This window comes from Macadamia integrifolia, chromosome 9, assembly GCF_013358625.1.
Source record: "Macadamia integrifolia cultivar HAES 741 chromosome 9, SCU_Mint_v3, whole genome shotgun sequence".
NCBI classification, from domain to species: Eukaryota; Viridiplantae; Streptophyta; class Magnoliopsida; order Proteales; family Proteaceae; genus Macadamia; species Macadamia integrifolia.
In genome coordinates this window covers 31,153,402-31,165,827 of record NC_056565.1, presented here as the reverse complement: position 1 = coordinate 31,165,827, position 12,426 = coordinate 31,153,402, and the positions used below count along the sequence as shown (strand labels likewise).

The 12,426-nt window shown below is 35.9% G+C and overlaps 1 long non-coding RNA gene across 1 annotated transcript; it reads right to left on the bottom strand.

The window, feature by feature from the left end:
* Nucleotides 1–10,106: 10,106 nt before the first annotated feature.
* On the bottom strand, nt 10,107–10,831 carry LOC122088521. The gene is made up of 3 exons (XR_006143086.1): nt 10,700–10,831; nt 10,375–10,590; nt 10,107–10,265 (listed from the first exon to the last, which is right to left on the bottom strand). It is a non-coding gene; the product is annotated as an uncharacterized LOC122088521 (long non-coding RNA).
* Nucleotides 10,832–12,426: the final 1,595 nt, after the last annotated feature.

Below are 12,426 nucleotides of genomic sequence, written 5' to 3'. Positions count from 1 at the left end.
ATATTTGTATTTTTTTTTTTATTCTTATTTTTACACATGTTTGGTATAATTTATAACACTTATTTTCATTTATTTTAAATTAGAATAAATCACAAATCACAAATCACTCTGAAGTGATTTGTGATTTGTAACAACAAATCCTTTATTTGATTTTTGCCCTAAACTTTAATTGGCATGTGTCATAAACCCCTCCAAATCAAGGGTAAAATAGTAACTTACAATTCTTTTATGCTTATCTGATAAAAAATCTCCCAAACCCCATCCCTTCTCTCACTCTCATGCTCTCAAACCCTATCCTCTCCTACTTGGAACTCCATTGATGACGCTCTCCTTCAGTCAATCGATTGAAAATCGCGAGCATTTACCAGTAGGCTACAATGCAATTTGTGCATATATAACAGATGCAAAACAAATCAGAAGCAAGAAAATAGAGGCTGACATACATGCAGTTGTGAAATGACATCATTAAACCCTCCATTCGGATCCAGATCCTCTGTAGCGGGGACACCTCACCGATCTTCCAGGTGGGTCTGGTACTTACTGTATTCTGTGGCTCCACATGTTGTCGAGGTCTGCTCTAAAACCATTTGTAAATGCCCCGACCCCATTAACTTGGCATAATATTATCCTCTTTGGCCCATGGATCTCAAGGCTTTAAAACGCATTATACCATGTTAAGGAGGCTAGAGTTTATTAACTAGTCCAAGAATCTCTCCCTAGGCGATGTGGGACTAAAGTTTGTATACCCTCATCGATCTCCCAAATCCCCTAATACTTATCGTATTCTTAGTGGGGACACATGACCAATCTCTCTGGTGGTCTGGTACTTACCGTATTCTTGAATGTCACAAACGTTATCCATTCAAAGGAGTAGAAGGGAAGAACTGAAAAGAAAAAAAAAAATGTGTTAAGTGCATGGACTATCTTACCACCCCAGGAGCTTTGCAATCATGATTTTTGTAGATACCTAGTAGTCAAGGGGGACAAACACTTTTGGGGAATGGGTTTCTAAAGACCTCTTCTGCCTTGAAACTGGTTTTCTTAAGTTGGAACAAAGAATAGGGAAGAAAATGGAATTCTTATTGTGGCGTCTGATGGTGAAATTCACTCTCTTCAAATGCCAAAGAAAACCTTGTGATGCTTCCATTTCATTACGAACCGATCAAAATTACTAAATAGAGAGCGTCACATTCAAGAAGCATTTTTGAACACCCCACAGAAAGAGCAAGTTGCACAAAGAGCACTTATAGTCATGGGGATGACAATACATCCAGATCTTGAGATGACACAGTGGAGCTTAAGGGTTCATCATCAGCCCTGTTTGTCCTGCAACATTATTATTATTATTTTTAATGTCCAAAGTGTAATACCAATCCCAAGATTTCTTATTGTATTCCAGGATGTCTTTGTAAAAATTCTAAGAGAACGTTGTCCGCTTGGGTGGTCACTACGTCAGCACATAGGCTAATGGGAGGGCATTTGAGCAGGGAGTAGCACCGTCTTTTCGTGCAACCTATTTCTGGGTGTAGATACATGCAAACAAGTAGGGTAGGGTCTTTTTCACTATAATATATTCTATATAAATAAGTAAATCAAACATATTTCTTATTATACAATCTATTATATAAATAACAACTAAACGAATATTATTTGTGGTCCATATTTTATTATCATAAATGATTTCTTGAAAATAACTAATAAATACAAATACAAATCAAACCAAAGAGAGCCTTAGTCTCTGAGTGAAGTCAAAATTAGTTTCCAAAGAATAGAAGGAGATTGAAAAGGAGAGAGAGAGAGAGAGAGAGAGAGAGAGAGAGAGGTACCAGGTGGAACCTCTGTTAGTTAAAACGGGAACGGCAAAAAAACATTGTTCGGTACAGGTATGTTTTAAACGGATCAAAACGTGAACAGGACGGTAAAAAATACTGTCAAATACGGTAAAAACGGGAAAAAATAAAAAACAGACGATACGTGTTTTAAACGTTTATATTTAAATAATACGGTGTCAAAAAAAAGGGCAATATATAGACATAAATTGGCATAATAATTCTCTAAATACCTAGATAACAATCAAAATAAATAGTCCCGTTTTAAACGTTTCTATTTTAAAACGTTTATATTTTTTAAAATCCGTTTTTTTACTGTCAAAAAAATGGTACGGCGTTTAAAACGGAAAAAAAAACTTCAAATAGCCCCGTTCCCGTTTTTTACCGACTTTCTGTGAAAAATTCGGCAAACGGCGTTTAAAACGGCAAAAAAACGGGACGCCGTTTTAAACGCGAATAAACTAACTAGGGGTGGAACTCGAGAGCAGGGAATATTCATATATGTGAATGTGCGTGAACGACCCTGGTCCATGGATATGGTGTATATTTTCTCTCTCCTCATTTAATAGATGTCATATCCATGGACCAAGATCGTTCACGTACATTCACGTACGTGAATATTCACTTTCCTCGTGGAACTTTGCCATCATCACCGAAATTATTGTTGCATTGATTTATCACAGCATTTCAAACATATGAGAGAGGAGATATTTTATTTCTGTTGAATTCTTTCTTCTTTTTTATTTATTTATTTATTTATTTCTGCATTCAAAGAATCCATAAAAAACTTGAGGTTAGGGAAGATGCTTGGCACATATGCTTCGGAGACTTTTGCTCAATATAGCGGTTGTAGAACTTTTCGACCACCTCAGTACATCTAGTTTATATTTGGTACGCATCCTTAAAACCCACTCTGGGTCTAGAATGCATTTTGAAATGACAGGAACGTTGTTTGGTATACATTCTCATCCTATATTTCTAGTATGAGGCCAGAACGAACCTCGTCTAGAATGGGAAAAAAACTCATTCCACGTTCTCGTTTTATCTTTCATTTCTCGACTCCCAAATCCTGAGTTCCAACTCTCGACTCCCGATGACTCTGATTCATTTCGACCATCGTTTAGGGAGGGTCGGTAGTTTCCCTTTGGCCGCCACCATCATCCTCGATGTAGAACACAACCATGATGCCTAGAAGCTTCACGATATCAATTCTCATCGGATGTGAAGTTCCAAAGCTCTATGACACTTTGACTCAATTAATGGCTTCTCAATGTTCTCCCTTTCTCTCTCCTTCTACTTCTCTGCCATCCATCTTCTTCCTCTAGCTTCTGTGCAAAGAAGAAAAAGAAGCCCTCTCCTTAGCTCTTGAAGCTCTCAACAGAATTTCACTGTTGCTAGGTCTGTCTTACCACTTATATCTCTTTTGCTTGAATTTTCTCTACCTTGAGTTCTCTATATGTTCTTGAACTGTGGTACGCATTTTGTTTTCTTGATTGATATTAACAACAAATGCCGCAAAGTTGTTTCCTTTATGCCGATAAAGCTTACAAGCTGAACTCAGCTCTCTTTTTCTGGTTGGGGCTCTTTGATTTTTTAATCCTTTGATTTTTTTATTCTAAGGCTTCGTTTGGTATCGTTTCTGTTCCAGAAACTCCGTTTCATGTCAAAAACGAAAATTTTAGTTTCTGTGTCAAAATGCCGTTTTTAAACGATTTAGGGCTATTTGGTGAATCTGTTTCTAGAACAGTTTCAGAACCAAAAAGCGACAGTTCTGCCATTTGGTAATGCTTGTTTCAGAAATGGTTTTTTTGTTTTTTTTTCTCTTTTCTTTTCTTTTAAGTCAATAATTACAGAAATAACATTAAAATACTATAAGCATGTAAATTCTTTTGGGACAATAAAATATTACATACCAACTAAAAAAAACATGGTTTCCAAAGGATGAATAAAATACAGTATTAACAATGCCTTGTGCAAGTTAATTATTACATAATTCCCCAAATTTTCACTTTTTTTCTAAGTCTAAAGACTTGAATGCATGGAGGATGTCTTTCATCTTATTTGTTTGGTCCTCTAATCCTTTAAGTGTCCCTTCTAGATATCCTTTCATGTACTCGTTCGAAACGGACGGTGGTGTGGATGATGCTGATGTTGAGCTTGAGCTTTCTGAACATAATGTATGTTGTATGGTAGAGATATGTGTTTCATCTTTCAACCATACAAACATACCACATCCACGGTTATCAGTCTATATCAAATAATAGATGTGATTAGGTTTGTTGAAATTTAACATCGAATTAAAAAAAAAAAATCTAAAATTATCTATAGGTATAGGTCAATCGTAGAAATAAATTACCCCAGTTGAATTTTGACAACATAGAAAATATTGTCCCTTGTTTGGATCTTTCGTTGCAGTTCGTACTTTGCATTGACCTTTACCACATATACATAGATGTAGTTGGTCCACCCACATGAAAAAATTACATGAATCTTGACACTTGAAAAATTCTCTTCCAATATTTTTACCTGACTTGGTTGTATATTTACCACAACTCTTCCCACAAATTTCATAATTTATTATCATGAGTGGGGGCATAGAAGAAGTCATCTGTAATAGAAATTTAAATATCAAAAAAGTTAATATAACATCCAAATATATGACATTCATAATAATATATCAACTTGTACCACATATATAAATGTAACATAAAACAAATACTACATCACTTGAAACATCAATTTAGGTTTTCAATTTTGTCAAAATAGTTATCGGTTTTAGTTTTCAACTAGTTTTAGCATCCTTTGCTGTCTAGCCATTGCATTTGTAATTCTTAGCCTAGTGGCATTCATCTCTTTTGCCTGATTTCGTTGACTTGATTGTATTGTAGAATGATTAACGAAATCTTCATGTGGCTGATTCAAGTCATCTTCTGCAACTTTTAAATCATCACTCATCCCCACGAATTCAGCATTAGCAATATGCTCTTCTCGAATATAGTTGTGTAGCCTACAACATGCCAGTACGATTGATGCCTGAGCTTCCACTGGGAACTGGTGCATTAGCCTTAAAATTTGAAATTTGTTCTTCAATACCCCAAATGTACATTCAATGATATTCCGAAGTGATGAATGTCTATAATTAAACAACTCTTTCGATGTTCTTGGGGATCTTCTACGCTCTTTGTAGTTCGGTAGATGGTATCTCTCACTCCTAAATGGTGTCAAAAATCCAGATTGGCTAGCATACCCAGAGTCGACAACATAATACTTTCCTACAGATAAAAAATAATATATATTATTATGTATACACTCAAATGAAAATATAATATTTTAGTATAAAGTTAATACCTGGAGGTGGATGTGGAAAACTCAATCGAGGATCACTTCTTGCTTGTTCAAGTACTCGACAATCATTTGCACTACCTTCCCATCCCGCATACACATATGTGAATCGCATGTCAAATGAACATGTACACATCACATTTTGAGTTGTGATCCCCTTCCGATTCCTATATCGAATTTGATCCTCTCTGGGAACTACCGCATGGATGTGAGTACCATCTATGGCGCCAATACAATGCTATGACATATAATGACAATTAAATGGTCAGTACATATAAGAATATAAACATTTATATATTTAATTACAAACATGTATCATATTAACATATTTACCTTGAAAAAAGGGTAGTATTTTGGGTTCTGTGCAATCTCTATCGGTATCATATTGACGTCTGGCGGTCTGATTTTCTCCTTAGCCAGGCGTTGCATTGCAATCAAGACAACATTGAATGTTTGACTAACTGTTTCTCCTGAGTGATTGAAATGATTTTGGGTGTCCTTATTACTTGAACCCTTCCCAACAATCCATAGGAACATTCCAAGTTGTTCATCCACTTAGATGTTGGTTGTGTCTTTCAACCACCCCCTATGTCTAATATAATCACATAGGTTAAGGAAGACATGACGTTCTATCCTAAACTCTTCATAGCATCTGTTGGCATGTCCATTCAATACCTCATGCATCATGACAACACCTGAAAATACACTATCCCTACATGGTTCTCGAATATATACCTCCTCACTCAGTAATTCCATTCCCATGTGAATGATCGTATCTTCTTCATCACTAGAAGTTTCACATAATGCATTTGACATAACTACAATAAATAAATAATTACTACTCAATTTGAAACAAATAACTGTAAAACATAACAATCTGACACATCGTCTCAACCCAAAACACATGTTCAACATTACACACATCAATAATAGAAAAAAAAAACAAAAAAAAATAAAATTAGCATTCAATGTATCTCCAAAAGTAACATTACACACATCAAAAGTATTGTCTTGAATCCAAAATTATCAAAAGTAGCATTCAAACACAACCTCAACCACTCTAAGGCATCTAAAAGCCAAGTCCTCTTAACAGGCTCTGCACAGACAAACAACTCCCTCCAACTAGGATAAGCACACATACGACTGGTGGCCTACTAATACATCTCCTTTGACATATCCGGTATGGAGGATAACACCGCCTCACATGCACTCACACCGAAATCTCGAGGACAAGATGCACCTCCCCCACCACGAACAGGAGATGTAACGGAAGTACTGGATGCTTTCTCAATTTTAATGGATAAATACTTCCCATACAAGTCCTTCACATGGCTATCTCCCTTATTGGCACTCTTTTTTCTTCGTCCTGTGGGTGTCCTATCAAGACTTCGCTTTGTGGTGGTCTTAGTTGAGTATGAGTATCCTCATGAAAGGGGTCAGTTATGCCTATATGCACCGGGGTACTAGGGGAGTCAACGACTTGCTCAATATCAACTGTATTAACAGCTTCGATGCCATCCAAATTTTGAGCACTATCAACCCCTAAGTTACCTCTAGCATATGCATCCCCAAATACCATGCTCAAATCCGGTCAATTGTTTAGTCCATACTTCTTGTATTTCAACTAACCTGGATTTGCCTGCATAAGCAGTCATTGTATCACTCAGATGCACTACTCATTGTAATCTAATTTTTAAATAATTCAACTCGCCAATACAATGCTATTGTACCTGTGTTGCCCTATCCCATACGAACTCATCATCAACTGTGACTGATTTTGTCATTGAGTTCCACCCAAATCCAGTTGTGTCAAGCAGTCTCTTGAATTGTTGGTACTCGTGTTTCAACTTGTTTTTCTTGTTACATAATTGTTCTCTCCCAACTGTACGATTTAAAGCCTGCTGAAATTGCTTTGTAATGTCCTCCCATCCAGTTTTGTTAAATGAATTACCGGATTTGTGATCATTTTTTATAGCTTCCTTCATTGCTTCAATGAAAATAGTGGTTTCAAGTTCTGACCACTTAATGGCAGGGATACTACTTCCAGACATAATAGCTAGACATTATAAATCAGTGTAAAAGTTAGCATACTGGGACAAAAAAAGACTGAACACTAAAAAAAGAAATAACAAAGTTCATCTTCACATATGATACAAACATTTGCAAATAAAACTTACATGCATGAAGACCAAGCAAAGTAACAAAGAAACCCAAGTAACAATGTCTTATTATAATTATCAAACATAAATTACCAAAGAGATCTGGAAATCAGATTTGGAATCATAACCAAGCAAAGTGACAAAGCTCCAATAAAATCAGACTTGGGGAGAGAACTTACCTATCCTCCCTAATCAAATATTCTTATTTGTGTGGTTTGTGGGGGAAAAAGTACAAGTTTTCAACTGCGTTTTCATCATCGAACGAACAGGGCCTTAAGGAAGAGGAAAATAAAAATTCCTATCCATTTTGACTCCAACCAAACAAGGATTACTGCTTCAGTTATATTCCAGATATGATATACTGACCTCAATTATTGAAAGACCTGAATGTCTAGATACCAACCCCCACCCAGTTGCCATGCTTTTATTCATATTCTAAATGCTTAAAAACAAGAGATGGAGAAGACCATCATACCAACCAGTTGGCATGTTTTGTTGCTCAACAAATTGGTATCATCATCTTTTCCACCATTTTTAATAGTGGGGGAAGGCCAGGACAAAGAATAAAGAAAACCAGTCATACCAGAACTACAGTATACTGTTCAAGTGTTAAAGAACTGCAAAGAAGAAAAAGAGCCTTAAACTAATTAGAATTTTAAAAGAAGATTCTTTCAAAACCCTCCAACAAACTTGGGATATGAAATGGTAACACTCATATTTCTGCAGCAGTGAACTGCTTAAAACTAAATAGAAGAGTACCATGTAGATGCTACTTTCTATCTACAATCCACCGGTTTTGTTTTCTGTTTCGTTTAAAGAGTATGTGGTAGTAGAAGTATTCCTTTCTACCAAATAAAAAAGGGTAGAATTACTTCATTACCACGTTGTGATCTACATTACAATCATATTTGTCTTACGGGTAGATATCATACTCTCTATCTATCAACAAAATTTCTATCCATTTGGATTATACATGGGAAAAGTGAGGTTACATTCAATACAAGTTGGTCATATGATCAAAATAGTATCGGTAGTTCTATTTTACATTAGAATTACTAATTCTATGAATTAAAGGCAAAAGTTCCCTCCCCCACCACTGAAAAGACATCATCATTCAATAAATAAATAAAAGATAGATCCACTAATTAAGGCTGAGATGGGAAAAAGAATGAAGCTTGGTGCAGTTCTTTAGTAAGTGGCAAAAGATACATAGAGGTAACAAAAAAAAAAGAAGCGGTGGATAATGAGATGTCTCTCCAGCCCAACAAAGATGGAAAATTCAAAAACAAAATAAGCCAACAGAAAAAAGTACAAGACTGAAACAAAGAATTAAAAGGGAAAAAGAAAAGAACTACACAATACAGAAAAGTAAAAGACAAATTATGCAAGTAAAGAACAGAGCAGGAGATCAGATATGGAGGCTAGAGATCTTTCAAAATATGATTGCTGCACACATTTGTTGGACTATCAGAAGCTATACAAAAACAAAGGTTGCCAATGAAACAGAAAACTGACAAGATCTGAAAGATCTTTGCAATGCCACAAATGCTGATATCTCCAAAAATAAGGTTAATGATTAAAATTGTAAACATAGCATATAACAGCAGCAGTACACATCAGGAACAACAAGAAATAACAGCAACAGCTAGAAGAAAAAGGTAAACTGAGCCCGGAAGTGACCTTGCTTCCCCCAAGAAAGCAGCTTTCATTGGACATTAAAATCCCAAAAACCATTTACATTCTAGAACTTAAGAAGAAAGAGAAATAAAGTCAATTACTAAAACCAAGTATAATCTGTTATAATACTTCAGCATCCTTAAATAAATAAATAAATAAATAAAAACCATGTTAACCACTAGCACAAAGGGATAACTTCTTTATATTCCTTAAAGGCAAAAACAATCTAGAGACATGCAAATCTACAGTCACACAACTAGAAGAAGCCAAGTGAAGACATCAATTACTATTAAGGCAACATAAAGAAGAAGAATATACTCATTTTATTGAGATGATAGGAGACCTTTAGTAAAAGTCCCATAAATTTAACTAGGTGAATGATTGGCTATGAGTTGTAAATAATATCTCTCTTTCTCTCTTCCCTTCCCTGCTAATTCTATATTTCTTTAACAAAAGCAACTTTTGAAAACCAATTTTTTTCACCTTGAATGATGTCTTATGATTTCTTCTAAACGTTCTATGACTTTTAAGAATAGCTTAAACATTAGCACTTAATAGTTGTTACATCTAGGTAATGTTGCTTGAGAAGATACTATAATAATTAGAAACGAATAAGTGGGATATGAATAAACAATTGAAAATTATCTATGGTTAGAAAAAATTACATCTATGATTGTGCTTTTTGTATCCAAATAACCATAATGTCATCAATAGCTATTCATATAAATAGTAGAAATTTATATGAAATAGACATATCGTCGAAGGAGTGAACTGAGAACATGCACCTGATTCTCAGGTGAAGAAATCGACGAATTGGGTAGTAGGAGTGTCTCTACTTTGCGTGCGAAAAAAAAAAAATCAATGAACCGTGATCTGTGCCAAAAAGTCTCTCTCTCTCTCTCTCTCTCTCTCTCTCTCTCTTTCTCTCTCTCTCTCTCTCGCTTGCTCGCTCGCTCTCTCTCTCTGAATCTTCCTTTTAGGGTTTCACAGGGCACTGAGGATGAATTAACTGCTCTGCGATTAGAGAAGAAGAAGAAAGGGAAGAGGTTCAGAAGAGAAGAAGAAGAAATAGAAGAGAAGAAGAAGACGTTACCTCTCTCTATGAGCTATACGATGATGAAGACCTTTTAGGGAAATATTTGAGGGTTGCAGACAAATCTCTCCTCAAAACGTTGAAGCTTATCGATCTCTATCTCTGGAATCTAGAGTCAGTCATAGGTGGTCCAAAAAAACCCTAAAATTGGTCCTAATACCTGCTCTGTGATTACAATAGATGAAGAAGAAGGAGAAGAGGTTAGAATAGAAGAAGAAAGAGGTTAGAAGAGATGAAGAAGAAGAAGGAGAAGAAGGAGAAGAGGCGAAGTTACCTGCACTGGAGATTTCACAAGGGGTCGAGCTCCTCTTCCCTCTTCTCTCCTCTCTTCTCTCCTCTCTCTATGCTCGGACTCTGGAATTATCGGGAACGATTGTTCCAAAATATATTCTCTCCTCAAAACATTGAAGCTTATCGATCTCTATCTCTGGAATCTAGAGTCAGTCATAGGTGGTCCAAAAAACCCCTAAATTTGTTCCCAATACTTGCTCTGTGATTACGATAGATGAAGAAGAAGGAGAAGAGGTTAGAATAGAAGAAGAAACAGGTTAGAAGAGATGAAGAAGAAGAAGGAGAAGAAGGAGAAGAGGCGAAGTTACCTGGAGATTTCAGATTCGGGGGCGAGCTGGGTTCTCTCTTCTCTCCTCTCTCTATCGCGGACCCAGAGAATTATTGGGAACGAACATTTCAATATCTATTACTTGAAACGAAACACCCCCGACAGAACAGCCTCTTGGGCGTTTCGTCAAATCGAGGGTTTTTCGTTTTTTACTCACTTTCAGTTTCAAAAAAATAGAAACGATACATACACACACCAAACAAAAGATTCCGTTTTTTCGTTCTATTAAAACAAAAAAAAGACAGAAACGTTTTTTATGAACAATAACAAACGGGCTCTAACTGTTTGTTTTTAACTTTCTAGATCTTTGCACTGATCTTGATCGGAAGTGTCACATGATTAGTTCTTTATTACTATGGATTCTTCTAGTTTAATCAGGTAGCCCCCCGAAAAGTCTCTCCTTCTGCTAATTTCTTCCCTCTGTCGGTTTCCTAGAAAAAGGGGATCCTAATTCTATTCCCCGTGCACCAGATTCTAGCTTTATAGGCTGGATTTTGTTAGTATAAGAGGGCTGGGTTTCTGTGGGATTTGCATAAAGGTTGTTGTTCTCCATGTATCTTTCTTCTTGTCTATTAGGTGTTCGATAAAAGTGAATGGATCAGGTTCACGTACGAAAATGTTCTTATATGTTCCTGGTCTGTGGATTTAGAATCTATTAAATGAAGAGAGAGAAAATTGATTCTAAATCCAAGGATCATGTCGTTCTCGTATGTGAACCTGATCTGCCCTTTGATAAAATGCCAAGTATTTTTAAACTAAAGAATGTATTCTAATCAAACATGTACCAAATAGTGTTCATATTCTCAGTTGGGAATGTATATCAAACACAGCCTTAGCTAACAGAACAAAACATCCATTCTCATAGCATTGATATGTAGAAGTCATTAAAACTAGGAAGAGATAACCTGCTAACCTATGGGAAAAGTAGTCCTCGTATTTTTGTAATCTTTTAGGTGGAGAGAGTTTGTAGGGAAGACTACCCACTCTAATTTGAGTTTTTTGGGTGGTTCAACCTTGGCTATCAGTTTTTTTTTTTTATTAAGTTCTTAGGACTTGAAATAGGATTAGGACAGATTAAATTACAACCACACATAGCCACTAAGATTTTAGAATTCCCGACAGAATTAAAAACCACAAAAGAAATAAAAAGCTTTATAGGATTAATAAATCAAGCAAGGGAGTTTATTCCAAACCTAGGAAAAATAATAGGACCCTTATATGCTAAAACAAACCCTAAAGGTGAAAAGAAATTTAACTCACAAGATAAAATTCTAATAAAAAATAAACAAGCTCTGATACCAAAAGGGGGGTTTGGCCGGGAGGAACTGCCGGTTCAGTGGGTAGCACAGAAGGATATGTGCTAGACAGAGGGCACAGAAGGCACACCAGGGGGAAACTTTGAGGAAGAAGAAGGATATGAGGATAATTTTGTAAGATCTTTGACAGAAATGAAGAAAAAGAGAAATTTCAGGATCGAGATATATGTACCCCAGATATATGGAAGAGAAGGAAAAGATATTTACAGAAGAAAACAAAATATAAGATCTAGACTACAGAAACCTCAATATAGGCCTCGATACCAGAAAAGAAGCAGTTACAAAAGACCACAGAAGAGATATTATCTTAGAAGATCTGATGCAAGAAGGCCATTCTTAAATAAAGATCATCATGCTAGGATGTATGATCCAGATAGAATCTATAAAAGAA